General features: G+C 39.5%; 1 long non-coding RNA gene across 4 annotated transcripts in view; it reads right to left on the minus strand.

Moving 5' to 3' along the window:
- Positions 1-16,048, minus strand: part of LOC135315519 (uncharacterized) — a 37,017-nt gene that overhangs the window by 18,302 nt on the left and 2,667 nt on the right. For 2 of the 4 annotated variants that reach the window (XR_010375012.1, XR_010375010.1), the window contains exon 3: positions 338-528. This is a non-coding gene — a long non-coding RNA (uncharacterized LOC135315519). Of the gene's footprint in view, positions 1-337; positions 529-11,447; positions 14,650-16,048 lie in introns of those variants that run through there. The other 2 variants (XR_010375013.1, XR_010375011.1) reach the window with 2 other exon arrangements.

Raw genomic sequence — 16,048 nt, forward strand, 5'->3', positions numbered from 1 at the left:
AGATTTGCAAAATCATCTACATGGATTACTTGAAGCCCTGACAGATTGCTTTTCATCATTTGGTGAATTTTGAGTTCCCATCCATTTCTGTCTTGTCAGGAAAGCTCAGCTCCTTCCATTTGCAGAAATGAGCAATGTCTGGAATAATTCTCTTGTGCGTTTCCCACAGAGTTGGCAGGCAGATGATGTACATGATCGCCATGTACCAGTACTTAAGGGGCAGCTACAAAGAAGATGGAGACTCCCTTTTTACAAGGAGTCACATGGAGAAGACAAGGGGGAACGGGCACAAGTTGCTCTTGGGGAGATTCTGACTGGACACAAGAGGGACAGTCACCATTGGAATAATCTCCCCAGGGAAGTGGTTGACTCGGCCACGTTGGACATCTTCAAGAGTTGTCTGGACAGGGTGCTGGGCCATCTTGTCTAGACTGTGCTCTTCCCAGAAAGGTTGGACTAGATGATCCCTGAGGTCCCTTCCAACCTGTGGTTTTGTGATTCTGTATGTTTTCGGCAGCCCATATACATCTGTGGCAAAGAATATGAGGAGTCAGTAGCCTCCCTTTCCTCACCAAGTACACAGTTCAGAGTGTAAAATCTGTTAGTAAGAGCCATAACGTTTAAGTCAGTGCAAGTTTTTTATTTAAATAAAATTGAGATTAAACCACAAAAAACCTAAAGCAGTGTTGCCCAGTGGCCAAAAATACAGAGATTTTTACTTCCAAAGGATTGATGAAATGATAACACATATCCCTAGTTAAGCATTTCAGTAGGTGTTGGTGACTACTTAGTCCCTAGGACCTTCCCTCAGTGTCATAATTTCTGATGAGCTCTCATCCCATCTCCATTCCTGCTCTCCTCAACTGCCTTTCCAACTACCATGAAATGCCTTTCTTTCTCTTGGCTTGTTACCTCTTAGGAAAGAGTGAGACAGAGCAGATTTGCATGTGAAGATTTCTCTTAACAATATAGAGAGCTTGGTCAAAACAAGTTGGGAGTTCAACTCTAATTTATCTCTCCAATCGAAAGTGATATTTATCCTCAGCCATTAAATTCAAACGTTTAGCAAAATTTCTGCATGCCTGCATACCAGGTATAAAGCTACCTCTTAAGATGGAACATGCCTGGAAGTATGGGGACGAAGATGAAACTAACTGTAATTCAATCCAAATTGCGCTTCTCTCCACCCAAAATACTGAAATCATATGATTTACTTTAAAACTTGGGAATTCTACACTTGTGAAACATGTAAGCACCTGTAATAGGTGCTGAAAGCGCACAGAAGAAATACCAGCTTTTAATTGGCCTTGTTTAAGTATTTTATTCGGTTTTGAAGATTGTACAAAGAAAGAATAAAAATGCTAGCAGTACATCCTGACAAAGAATAAATCTTCTACATCAGAGATATTTTGTCATTCTTAAGAGTAGTTACTTCAATATGTTACTCTGTGAAAAAAAGTATCCGGACTGAAATATAACTGTACGGATAAATTAGATTACACTGAATAAAGGATATAAGGTAGAAAGGGTTGTATAACAATATCATAAACAAATATTGCTGCCTAGAAACAACAGGCATAGACACATTAAAATATTTAAGGTACCTTAAATATTAACTACCTAGCAACAAGTCCCTGATTACTTCAAGGAAAATATGCACTACTAGGGAAGGCAGAAATCATAGCATTCTTTTTTTTTTTTTTGTAAAGTAACAATTAGACACATCACTCTTGTTACATAACATACAATTACATGCATAGGGAATCCCTGCCTTAAATAGTTTATGCTTGACTATACTAAGAAACAATATATGGCTATGAAATAACAGGATGTGTTTGATAGAGCTGAGAAATTGGATCTCTGCATCACTAAGTTCTAGTTCCTCCTCTGCCTCTGATTTACAGTGAGACCACACCAACTTGCTTATGTCCACCCATTCCTATTTTGGTGCTTGCAATTACAATGTAGCTGTGCCATAGCACAGGCAAACCTAATCTGAAGGACATTACATGACGTCATTTGACAAGAGAACTAGGATAGGCTGTGAGTCTTACTTCTCTTGACGCTGCTTATGTCACTTAATGTTCGTGTGTGTTACTCTCATAGTGACCTACGGTGCACTCGCATGAGGGGCTCCCAGGGGTTATAGCTCGGCACTGCTAAGTCTTCCTGCACCATTGCACATTCCAAGCATATGAGCCCGAAGACAGAATTTCCTCCTGCAGTATTTGTAAAACAGCTGAAAGGACTGTGATGGAAAATGGTTTTCAGTAATAGTTAAACAAACTTTCTAATCTTGCATGTGTTCATTACAGCAGTGAGTAAACATGTTGGCAGGATGCTTACACACTGTGGTGGCAGGCTCTAGTAGATGCCTACATTCTTATGATTTTTTTTAAAGTTTATAAAAGGTGTCAGGTTAATGCAGGTTTGCAGGGTGTTGGACGTCTTGGGTTCCTGCAGTTCTAGTTATTACAAACCACACTGACATATCCAGCATTTTAAAAGCTGGGATACTTTCAGATTTGGCTTCCAAAGCGGGTTTTGTAGAACCCTAGTTGCACATGACACTCTCAAGCTTCATGTAAAACCAATAACCATTTCCAGACTGGGTTCTACATGAAGACAGTAATCCCCTAGCAGAGGGATTAGAGTTTACCAAAAAGAAAGCCATTGGCTCATTTCTGCACCTCTTTATTCCCTAACCACAACTCTAATCCTCCTTCCAAAGTTTAACTCTACAAACAACCCTAATCCTTCAGTGTCTACCTGCCTCAAAAGAAATACAAGCCTGCAGGCTTGGGCAGAACAAGCCTTGAATTTTTCCAGCAGCACTTCTAGACTGAACACTAGCAGCAGTTCTTAATTTCCTGCAGGCTTGAAACTGAGCACAAGCTAACTGAGGAAAGGATGGTAAATTGGAAGTGGAAAAACACTGAGTGAAGGTGTAGTTTCAAATATTCTCAGTGACACCTAACGTTTGCGATTATTTAACAGATTAGCTTTTATCTATTAGGCTTTGCTTTTCAGTAGGAGGGAATGAATCAACCTTTTATAAAATCAGGCCCTATATAAATGTTGGTCCAGAAAAGGTTCACAGCTCTTACCCATTCTCTTGAATCTGTGCTTTTATTGAATGAGGAATGAGGAATTTAGCCAGATCTTTATTATTTGTGAATGCATATTGAGCTTTCTTCTCATAAGCCAGTACTTTATTCGTTTACCATAAGTCATGCTTTCTTGTTTTTGTCAGTTATTGAAAAATGCCCTAGTGCATACCTCACAGAGGCGTTTTCAGACACCTGGCTCACCTGGGGCAACAGCTGAGTGGTACAACCTGTCCCTTTTATGCTTGTGGTCTGTTAGCTTCAGGACACGCTGCTTGGGAAGACTCACTGACACCAGTTTAGCAGAGGATCTGTATGTAAGTGCCATGCAGAGAAGGGTGAAGGAAGACGAAAACTTCATGATGTTGGTTCTGGTTGCTTAGGGTGATGTGTTCCTTATGATCACCATTCCAAGCAAATTACTCTGGATTGTCTTAATTACATTAAAATAAAATGTGTTCTAAGATTTTTACAGGGAGGCTTAAAGCATTTATTTTTACAATTGCTTGATGCAGATTTTGTACTACCCAAGCCCCTTCATCGCGAGGATGAAATTATCTTAGTGTCATATGGTGATATTTTTGCTTTTTGTCCGTAAGTTTTCCACTGGGAATGCTGCATGAGTCTGCAATAGTTGTTGACAGAGCCTGATCCATCAGTGTAATCTATTGCTGATGTACCCTTTCCTGTAATATCCCTCTCATACAGGGGCAGGAAAGTCAGGGACCTTTTTGTGCTCACGATTCCCCCTGTTCTCCCTGGTGCATTTTCTGTCTCAAGGATTGCGTAGCTGGAGCTTGCTTTGTTGCCTGAAGTTGGAACAGAATCTGAGTATATTTATGTAAATGATGGAGGAAGAAAAGACCACTTTTTGTATTAGTTCATACAGACACTTTGGGTGTGATTCAAGCCGGTCATGTGCAGAAGGCACGTCTTGGCAAAATCAAGCCCTGAGACTTTTTCAAATTTAAAAATCTAAAAAACTAAAGTCACTTGGGCTTGAGCCAAGAAACATGTTTCTAACGAGCTTTATTTGCTACGTGGTGCTCTGATAATGGCAAAATCCCACCAGTGGTAGAACCCAGCAATGTCAGTAAATGGCTATTTAGCATTCATCACACAGCCAACAGCTACATAAAGGAAACATCATTATTAAAACCATCATATACGGCATAATTTTATACCGTGACAAAATTCTCTCTCTCAGGGCCACCGGATGCAGTGCATTACTGTAAGAGGAGAATACGGCCCCTTTGCTCATGCCAGCCGACTGTCGCCGTTAGATGCGGTACTTAGCTCCACGTATGACGTCAACAGCAACTTGACGTCGAAGCCGGGAGGATAATGGACCCCAGCGACCAGCAGAGGGCAACGGAGTACCGCCGGAGCGCTCCCACAAAACCGGGCGCGACCGCCCGGAGCCCCCGCCTTTGGAATCAGGGGGCGATGGGGGAATTTACGGGCTCGGCGTCTCTTTCTAAAGGAGCCACTTTAAAATATAATTTTACTTAAGCACCGAGGGTTGCGTGGAATGATGAGGGGAGAGAAGGTGACACAACTAATTTGTGCCACAGCAGCTCAGAGCTCATGCTGTAGAAATCCACCAGCAGTTCCAGGTTTGACTGTTTTGTGGAGGGTTTTATTGGTTGGTGGTTTGTTTTTTTTTTTTAACAATACCTACTGTCAGTATAGAAAAAATATAGGAAAGAAATGAAACTCCTTAATTTCGTTGATTTTATTCACGTCTGCTATCAGAGTCACAGAATCCCAGAATTGCAGAATGGCAGGGGTTAGAAGGCACCTCTGGAAATCACCCCGTCCCACCCCCTGCTTGAGCAGGCACACCCAGAGCAGGGGCACAGGGCCGCGTCCAGGCGGGGGGTGAATGTCTCCAGGGAAGGGACCCCACAGCTCCTCTGGGCAGCCTGTGCCCCTGCTCTGGCACCCGCACAGGGAAGGGGTGTTTTCCTCATATTGAGGTGGAACTGCCTGTGTTCCAACCTGTGCCCATTGCCCCTTGTCCCAGCATTGGGCACCAATGAAAAGAGCCTAGTCCCATCATCCTGACACCCGCCCTTTAGATATTTATAGGCATTGCTAAGACCCCCCCTCAGTCTGCTATGGCACTATGAAATACAGGTTCTTGTTCTAACTTTGCACATTTGTATGAATATATGAATGATATTAAAAAATCCCACCTGAGACCAGCACAAGAAACAGGGACAGTCACTGAGGTATGCACTTCGGTGCCAGAGCTGGTAACATTTGTGTCAGTCTTTTGGCACATAATCATAATTTTCAGCTCAGTACCGGTGTTGTATGTATGAGTGTAGACTAGCAAGAGGTGGCTGGAACCCTTCAAACCTCAAAACTACAAAATGTGAGCAGGGTTAAGTAGTTAGAGTACGTTGTATCAGAGTGCTTTTTCCTTATAAGGCACTGGGGAGTTGTACTGTGAGGCTTATGAGGACTAGCAAAATACAAAATTTCAGCTGTGCTCTTTAATAAAGTGCTGCTTCAAGTGGAAGGTTGAACTAATGATCCTCAGAGGTCCCTTCTGACCAACACTGGTATATGTACGCTTTGATTTCTGAAAGACTCATTTTAAGAAAGCAAGACATGAAAATCACAATCAGTTATTCGGTAAACCTGTCTTTTGCTGGGAGTGCCATCTCTTAAAGCCAGGCCAGGCCAGAATTCGTATAAGCCACTTTTTCCCTGAGATGGAGTGATTGGATATTCTATTTTAAAGTGACTTACATCAGCAATAAAAGCTGCCAAGAAGTCACCATCATCTGACTCTAAGGGTTGCGCCAATCTTTTTGATATGATAGCTGATGCAGCCTTCTCTTGAACAAACTGGACTATCAGAAGATGACATGTAAAGCATAGAGCAAATATTGGTCTTTGCGTAATGGAGTACTGTCAACATAAATTCATCCTATTATCACAATGGTTGGGGATTATTTTTCACCTAATTTCCATCTCAGAGAACCTTGCATGCTCTTATGTGTACTTATCTAGTATTTTGATTATATGATTCTAAAGTGCTTTCCAGTCATAAAATACTCCACGTGCATAGGTCATATGCATATTATTTGATTTATGAGTGGCATGGTAAATTATTTGCAATATCACTAGTATAACACAGCGGTGTTGATGCCCAGTCCCTCCTGAATCCTTTTCCAATAGGCGTTATACCGCTGTGGCAGGACATAATTGTTTATTTTATCTTCCATAAGAAGAATCCAAATACACTATAAAAACTTGAGGATACATAACAGCTACTTAAACTGACATACTCCAACTGAGAATCAACAATCACCACAGCTGGTTTTGTTAGTGTTAAATTGCTTTTGCCTGTGGATGCTGTGTTTGCTTAAGAGTAGGGTAGTAGCATCTATTTTTAAGATTGTTATCAAATTTAAATAGTCTGTTTTTATCTTTTTCACTATAATTAACATTGAGGCTTGAGGCAAATCAAATCAGCTGACAGAACAACTGCATGCATAATGCACTAGCTGGACTCAGAAACCTCATTTCAAACCCTTTTAGTTATTTCAGGACTTGCTCATGTTTGTTTTTTCTTTTTGGGGGGTTTGGGCTTTTTTTGGCACGTTCAGAGCTACTGCTTCTGTAAAGAAGCAATCATGGCTGACTGGAGAAATATGGAATGCCTTTTTTTGCTTTTTTCCTGTTCTCTGTGTGAACTTTTTTCTTTACATTGCTTATTCATTGCTTTTTGGAAAACATTATAAAAATCTCCCTCAAATTTTAAAGTACATTTGGACAACAGATGCCTAGAAAGAAAGCATCGCTAAACAGCACAGAAGGAAACAAAACTGTTGTGAAGAAGGCATTTTTTCTTAACTAAAACAATTGGGAGGGTATGGCCCAAACTGTCTGACAAAGTACTTACACCCTTAAGGAAGTGCTTGATTACATTGGCCTGAAATTTCAAAATCCTACCATTTCTCAGGTGGATCTGAATGTTTAAGATCACTTTGCACATTATTTATAATGAGGCAGGTTTAAATTACATTACCTCACAAGACCTGAGCATAGGACATGTCACTAAGGCCATCATTCTGAAGACCCAACCGGAATAAGTGCAGCAAGTGAAGAGGGTTAGGTAGGATGAATGTTGTGATTTCTGGTTAGCTAGCAAGTATTTGCAGTTCTGTGGTGTTGGTACGCCTTGACAGGAGCTTCTACTACTACTTGATAGATACATGCACAAAAGAAGAAAGACAGAAGGGGATGGATGAAAAGAAGGTCAAGGAATGTGGAGATGGGCAAAGAGACTGAGATTCAAAAAAATAAGTTTGCAACAAACCATCAAAGGCTGTGAATAGGAAGAGATCTCATTACCTCATTCCTGTCTTGCCCAACCTGTTCTTAAAAAACACTAATGGTGGATATTGCCCAGGTAATTTCAGTGAGCAGTCTATTCCCATGCTTATTTATCCAAATTCTTTGCTTCTAACTCATTCTTCCTGCAATTATGCTCACTACTTCTTCTTGTATCTGGGATGAGATCTGGGATTGTTCAGCCTCAGAAAGAAAAGGCTCAGGGGGGATCTTATCAATGTGTATAAATGCCTGATGGGAGGAAGAAAAGAAGATGGGGCCAAACTCTTCTCAGTAGTATCTAATGGCAGGACAAGAGGAAATGGGCACAAACTGAAATACAGGAAATTCCACTTAAAGATGGAATGGTAAGGGTGGTCAAACAATGGCACAGGTTGCCCAGAGCAGCTGTGGAGTCACCATCTTTGGAGATACTCAAAACCTCACTGGATGTGGTCCTGGGCAACCTGCTCTAGCTGACCCTGCTGTGAGCAGAGGGGTTGGACCACAGGTACCTTTTAACCTCAACCATTCTATGACTCAGTGAGAGTGAACACAGAAACCAGTTATTCTTGTCCTCTTTCCAGCAATTTTTATAGATTTCAAGACTCTTTTCCTGTTTCCCATGAGAAACTCGCCTAAAGAATCCTAATTCTTCAAATCATAGATCGTAGCTTCTAAAATTCAGAATATCCTTGATTTCATTTGGCTCATTTTCAGCTGATAATTCTTGAAACGGTTCTATCAAACTGAACATGGTATTCTCACTGAGGTCTTACTCATAGTAGAGTAAAGGGATTACTGCATAGGTCTTGCAGTATTCATTGTATCCTGTGTATTCATTTTAGTACAACTGGATTTTATTTTACTATTTTCTTACTGGTTGGTTGATTAATTTATGATCTAGGATTACCCCAGAACTCCTAATTAACCAGCTGTTCTTGCACTTATATTTATACAGATGATCATTGCTCTTGGAAATTTTTCTCTTGCCAGATATTTCATTCATTTCAGATAACTTATTCAACTTGCCACAATAATCTCATCATGGAATCCTTATATCCAGTGGGCTTTCAGGCCCTCCTAGCTTGACACTTTACTAAGTACACTTGTTATTCCATTATTTGGGTCATTGGTAAAGATACAGGACAGTACTAAACTCGTGAGTTAACCATTAGTAACCTCTCTACAAGAGAAACTTCCCAACTATTTGGGACTGTGGAGGTGTCCTAACTGGACCATATTTCCTTACATAGTTATGGGAAAATCACAAGAGACAGGATCAAAGCAGATATACACTATCACCCAGGACTGCTGGACTGTTTTAAGAAGAAAAGATATTGATTCAAGCTTAAATTTATGTAAACTGTTTCTTAACACTTTGCTGTCTTGCTGGTACTTGACAGTACATACTTTGATTATTTTTTTCTATCCTTTTTTCATTTAAGAAAAGGATCTGACTGACCTAAAATTCCCCAAGTCTTCCTTCTTTCCCTTTTTTAAGGCTCAGAATGGTGGCACAGATTCATCAACATATCGAAAGCTATAACCTCCAATTGACTTTGCAGACGTTAGAAAACAATAGCAAATTAGAAGCTCAAATACTTCTGCCTTCTGGGGCCTTGCTCATCCTCTGTTAGTCTTCAAAGATCAGTACTTACTTCTCCAAGGTTATTGTGTTATAGTGCTCTTATTTATCACACATAGTCATAGATCTAGGGTATAAAGCTATTATGGGTATGCAGTATAGATATTGCTCAAATATATATATAGTAACATAATTAAAATGTAAAACAAAGTGAAAAGCATGTTAGTAATTGCCAAGTGCTACATGTGGCTCTGGTTTTCCTTGGCTTCTCCCTGGTGCACCCCTTCACAAATGCAAAACCTGACTGACTCCAATGACAATACAGAACTTCCCTGATTTGTCTAAGGTATAGTCTTATACCAGGGTTTTTTTTTCTTATTATTTCCATAAAATACAGAGCTTGCTTTCATTTATCTGGATACAAATATGATTGTAATCTCTTTCACAGTAGCAGTAAAAAAACATTTTACACATATCAATATAGTCATGCTGTAATACCTCTGCACAGTAGGGAAATACTACCTTTAGTCATATATATGTAAAAGTGAGGTAGAGAGAGATTAAGTTATTAATCCAAGGCCAGGCAGAGAGGACAAGGATTTAGATTTTCTGACTTTCAGCCCCCTTTTGCAGTCTCATGTCTATCTTTTTTCCCTAGGTTTTACAATGACCTACATATGATTGTGCAAGAAATGCAAAGCCAGCAATAAACACATTTAGCCTGTATAGAGCAATAATCATCTACCCTAGTTATTCAAGTATAGAACATATAATCTCACAGGACAATAAAGTTCTTTTAATCTTCTGGTTTAGTCCTTTGAGAGTCATAAGAATTATAATTACTGGTACAGTACTTAACTGCACATCAAGAGCTTGAGGACTGCAAATTCTATACATGATTTTTTTTTAATCCGCTAGCCACAGATGAAAAGCTGGTTGTGGTTTTTTGACCTAAATTATTGCCTAGCAGCTAGAGATTCTGCTCTTGGGTGAAAAGGATTGAGTGTTACTCTTAGAACTTCATGCATCCCTACTCTTCTCATAAACACTGGTGTGTTTATCTGCAGTATAAATGCAGCTTTATGCAGAGGTTGAGGTTCTGTACACGAGTTCTATTAGAGAGCAGGGGGCATGTATGTGAATAAGATTTTATTAAGGCTCTATATGTCTTTTAGAACAGCTGCACTAGCAGTGTTAAAAAAAAAAATCACCTCTTCAGCCAGCACATTTGTGCTGGTGAACCTGGTCAAGATACAGCAAGGCTTACAGAAGACCACTCTCACTGTTCCAGCTCATGTCATTTGGGAAGGTGTTGTAATGGTGTCTGGAAAAGCTCCTTCGCATGGCACACTCTGTGTCTCATCACAGGGCTCTGCTGCTCTAAGTGTAGATGAGCACATGAACTGGATTCCTTACAGTTGAAACAAAACCAGAAGATGCACTATGCACTCCAGGACTGCATCTGATGTCCTCCAGTTGCCAAGGCATCTGTAGGACAAAACTCCATCTAATCTTCAATAAAGCTCCTGGAATGTACAGAGGGCAGAAGCTAGAACCTCAGCACCAGCTCCAGTTCTCCAGATGCTTTCCTCTTGTCTTGCACTGCTTGCTAACATAGGCACGACTGGCATTAGCGCATTCGTAATATAGTCGTGATCTGATTCTGCATTGCTCAGCAACTCAGAATGAATTGCCAAGTGAGTGACACGAAGGTAAACCCTGACCCTAAAAACTTAGGTTCTTCCCATTCAGTAAGGGCCAGGTAGGTCTACTATTACTCTGGTTACTGCTATTTGGAGTCCAGTTCCATAAACAATACTTTAGTAGGTCATTCTGCATCTGCATTAGTTCCCTGAATTCAGTTCACAATATACTGTGCAAATGCTTGTGGCTACGCAGTGCAGGCATGGGACAGGAATAGAAACACACAGCTGGGAAGGAGGAAATGATTATTTAAGCTGGCTTTAGCAGTATTGTTGCTGAATGTCACAGCATCTCAAACCTTACTCGGAGAAGTTGCCTCTGGAACATCTCCTGGGGTAAGGAAAGGAGAATTTGACCCCAAATTAATTTATTGCATAGGCTTTTGGTGCAACTCTACAAGTACACGTGCTATTTAAAAAGCTTATTAGTCACAATATAGAAAATTAAGTAAACTAGAGTGATAGCATACAAATATCTTGTAGTAAAAATGTAATAGTTGAATGGAGTACTGAAGTATGTTTTCCCTTTTTCCCTCACATCTTGGTAATGCTTAAACCTTGGAGTGCTGAGACTGCTGGCTTCCAGGCTGATCAATAATGCCTCATTTTCTTGCGTTCCATCCCTTAAACATCTGTTTGTTATTGTTCCTTGTCTTGTAATGATTCTAAATCTCTGCAATGTGAACAGACGTTATGCTCTGGCTTTGTGCAGTACCTGGCACAGCGGGGGCCCTTATCCATAACTAGAATTCCTGGCCATGACAATAATGTAAACAATGCAGAATAATTAATAAATATTGTATAAAATAATAAGTGCCATGAGAAAGGGGAGCAAGAAGAAAGGGATTTAAAAAAAAAAAAAACAACCAGAGGTTAGACTTTTCCTGCATTTATTTCCATCACATTCAACAGACAGAGATTTTTGTACCGAATAATAAATACAGTTCTTTTTCATAGGCTAGCCAAAACCAGGGTGAAGAGTGACAAAAATAAATGTATAACACTTCAGTACTTGGCAGCTATTGCTATTCTTCAGGCATTATTTGATGCGTGGTCTAAACAGTATTCATGGCACATAAAGTTAGCTATGTGAAGAATGGAATACATATATTCTGTTATTTCTGATACTTTACTATCAGATTACAATACTAAGAAACTAAGTAGTCATATTTATAAATAGAGACAGAAAGTATGATAAAACTCGAGGGAAAAGCTAGATTCAGTGAACCCTAATAACATTACAAAGATAACAGGATGTTTTTGTTTCTATAATATTAAAATAGAAAAAAAATCAGGGAAAATAAAGCAAATTCCAGGAAAACTACTTACAAAGTTCATTAAAATTGGCTAAATGGTATGAGGAAAAAAAAAAAAGACTTAAAATTTTTTTTTCTAGAAGACACATTAATTTCCAGTGATCTTAAAATGTCACTTTTCATCCTTTCTAAAAGCAAAAGTCTTGGTTTTGTTTTTGAAATGTGAAATGTTTTACTCTTAAAAAAACCAGCCTAAGTTAAATGAAAGGGAGATAAGCTCTTCCAAAGGGTAATATAACCATTAACTTGCTCAGACTGCTTTTAAATCTTGTTTTGCTAAGTATATCTTCAATGAATTGCTAATGGATTTCCATCCCATTTTTTATTAAATTTATTGTGCTCCGCTCCCAAGACACAGAGTTAAATACTGTTTTGTAGCTACGACCACCACCAAGACAAAGCTGTCTGTGAAACATTTCTGTAGAAGCCCAAATTCTGACCTCATGCCACCCTAATAAAGACACATACAGTTGTGAGGAAGCCTGTTTTAGAAACACCTACACTGAAGCTTCCTTTGATCAAACGTAGGTCTAGAAAGGGAAGCCTCTTGTAAGGCAAATGTGCAAAAGCCCACACTTGGGAAAAATGAGTGGATTGTGTATATTGCCTTGATGCTTTCTGGCAAATGGGATTGATGCTTAATCAGCCCTTTATCAATGAAAGGGCTGAAATGGGGCCATGGAGCAAAAAATACAGAATCTACTTGGTAAAGGACTTTCTGCGTCTGAACTGGTCTACTCTGTACATTTACAAAACTACTGGCAAAGCTGCATGCCTAGGTGATCAGATAAGGAAAAGCAAGTAGAATCTATTTTAAATTAGCTGTGAATTTTATTATGACAGCCATGAAGAGCAGCCTGTCATTTACCTTGGAGAAATTACAAATTCAATGTGCCCTTGGTGTACTACAAATAGTATTTTAACTGATGAAGGCAGACCAATGACACCACAAGGAACCTTTTCACATGTGATTGCACTAGCAAAGTGAAATTTGTAATTGTAGAATACAAGAATTGTAGGCAGTCACAATGTTCTTGTTTACTTTTCCAAATGGTCTCATTTGATCTTACCAGAAAGTGCAACAGAAGAAAATCAAAACATTACCCAGAAGCCATATAGTATACTGCAGATGTTAACCACGTACGCGTTGCTTTGAAGGGAAAATGTTATTGTTTTCCTGCGTGCTCAGTGAAGTTCAGTGAAGTCAATGGAAATATTCCCATTGGCAAGTAAGAGGTTTTCATGGGGAAGCAGGAAATACCAGAGTCCGTCTTCCTTTAGAGATAACTACTGCGGCTGCCATATGAAAAAGTCATTTAAGTGGAAAGAAAGCTAAAAATAAATTCAGGCAAAACTTCTTATGCCAAACTGCTTTCTCTGTTTCTGAGAAAGTTTTAATTTTCTTGCCAAAAGCTATTCATGCCAGTGGTTTTGTATTTTTCTGTTATAAAACACAACATACAAGTATTTTTCAGAGTATTTGATACTGAAAGCACATTTACAGGTACTTCAGAAGTGTTCTGGTGGCAACTGTTGGCTGTTACAAACAAATCTTATCTGCTATTCTGCCAATCAGAAGATCCTACTGTGTTACTTTTGTTCTGAGGAGGTTCTTTCTCAAAGCAGGCTTTACAGAGTGTCTGTTTAATGCATAATATAACTTCCCTACAAAGCACAAAAAAGTCTTTTTGAAAACATATTTCAAAAGAGGAAAGTAACTCAGGAGCACTTCTTGCACCATAGTTTATTAACCATCTCACACAGGTGGGCAGCTACCAGGTTAAGTAAATACGTGATGAAGGATTAGGTAAATTAAAGAATCTGACTGGAATATTGTAGAAGCCCTGATCCATGGGTGTGATTTAAGACAGTAAGAGTGTAGCAACATGGATTTATCATTCATATTGCTGTACTAGTAGGAACACATTAGAACCATCTAAGTTACAGAAACAGGCAAACCAGTTTGTCTTGCCTGCAGAAAGACAGCTTGCAAGGAAACCAGCAGGTGTAACAGGAGGCTGGCCTGACTGAATGCGGAAAACCTACACAAGCTCAAGTGCAAAAAGGAAGCATATGGGAGGTGTGAGTGGGTAGGGATTACTGAGGAGGAATACCGATGCATTGCCTGGGCACACGGGGGTGAAAACAGGAAGGCCAAAGCACAGCTAGGTTAAAAACTGGCAAGGAGTATGAAGGGTAACAAGAAAAGCTTCTATAGTTACTTTGGCATCAAAAAGATGACCAAAGAAAACTTAAGCCCATGGCTGAGTAGGGCGGGCAGCTTTGTGATAAAGAACATAGAAAAAGGCCAAGGCCATTTTGCCTCAGATTTCACTGGAGGATCTGCTTTCAGGCCACCCATGCCTCTGTGTCTAATAGCAAAGCTGGGGTACAGAAGCCCTACTAGTGGTAGAAGACGACTGAGATGGGGACTACTTAAATAAGGTGACATACAAGAAGTCCATGTTACCTGATGGGATGCATCCAGAAGTGCTGAGGGAGCTGGCTGATGTCACTACAAGACCGCTTTTCATAATCTTTGTCATAGCACTTGACAATCCCATAAACAACTAGACTGCATACACCTGGAATAAATAATAAGGCAGCAAAAATTATTTTCACTCGTTGTCAGATAGCTAAATAAGTGATGGCTCAACCTGTCAGCTGAAAGCAAAGCAGCAAATGTCCATACTACAAAATTTCCACCAACTGCACCTATGAACTGGTATCTCAAATAGCAGAAGAGGAATTAGCTGAGTACAACAGTATCATGCAGGCAAACAGGAGTGCTCCAAATACGTTACAGGTATATTCACTGCCAAAGAAAAATTTTCTAATATTCATCTGGAAGCTACCAGGAGTATGAAAGCCAAACAAACAAAAAAATGTTCCATGACTTCTTAATCACAGACACTTAGAAATAAAGATCCTCATGCTCTCTACAGTGTCATTTCCAAAACTGGTATCATTCATCCCAGGAAGAGTTGTGTATTTGTCCAATCTATCCAGTCAATTGTACTTCCAAGTATAGAGTGTTGCTTAATCACATCACTTGCCATTAATCAACATTTAAACTTGAAATCAAGCTGTGGGCAATCAGGTAATATTGAGAGCGAGAGTGCATGACTAATTGCCAGCCTGTGCATGTCCTTACTGCTAGCTATTGACAATGAATTGCAAAAATGCAAAATTCCTTTTCCAATTTTTTTTCCTATGCTAACTAAAGCTGACAGGCTCATAAAATCACCGCCCAGCTGTGAATCTACAGAAAACACACTGAATGTAAACAGAAAACTACCCAAGGGGAAAAAATCCTGATCCCAGGTGAAACAAAGGGTAAAACAAAGTCTGTCCTTGAAATCCTTGCAACGAGCTCTGAATTATTTTAATGGCAACCTTATGCACTGCACTACAACACTGAACTATTTGGGAAATGCATGCAGAATAAAGATGATATTGGAAGTGGCAGTGATAAATATTTAGCAAATAATAGTGCAGACTGCCCAGAAGTAGAGGGAAGAGATGGGAGCAAACATAAAGGGTTTTGTTTTGACCCCTTGAGATGTTCAGTTTCTAGTCATAAACCAGAAAAGTTCTGAAGCACATGCTCATCTTAAAAGATGTTAATGTCCAATCAAACATATTTAATTTACACATCTAAAGCCATGCATACACTTAAATGCTTTTCTATACTGGATGCTCAGTACCTTCTGAAATCAAGCTCTTACTTGGGTCTTGAACATTAACATTTATTAAAGAGATTTATCATTTCTTAATATCCTTTAGTCACATGTTTTGTAGCATAACTAATACATATGAGTAATACATTAATGGAGAAACATTGTATGAGAGAACTTTTCAAAGAATGGTTTGAAAGCAGTGCTGTTCAATGGTAGGTATTTTAATAATCATTAGTATATGTTTTTATTTGTGACCTGAAGAGGCTAACCTCCCTAGTAGTCCATCCCTCTCCGTCAGCACAGG

This window comes from Phalacrocorax carbo, chromosome 12 (assembly GCF_963921805.1).
Source record: "Phalacrocorax carbo chromosome 12, bPhaCar2.1, whole genome shotgun sequence".
NCBI classification, from domain to species: domain Eukaryota; kingdom Metazoa; phylum Chordata; class Aves; order Suliformes; family Phalacrocoracidae; genus Phalacrocorax; species Phalacrocorax carbo.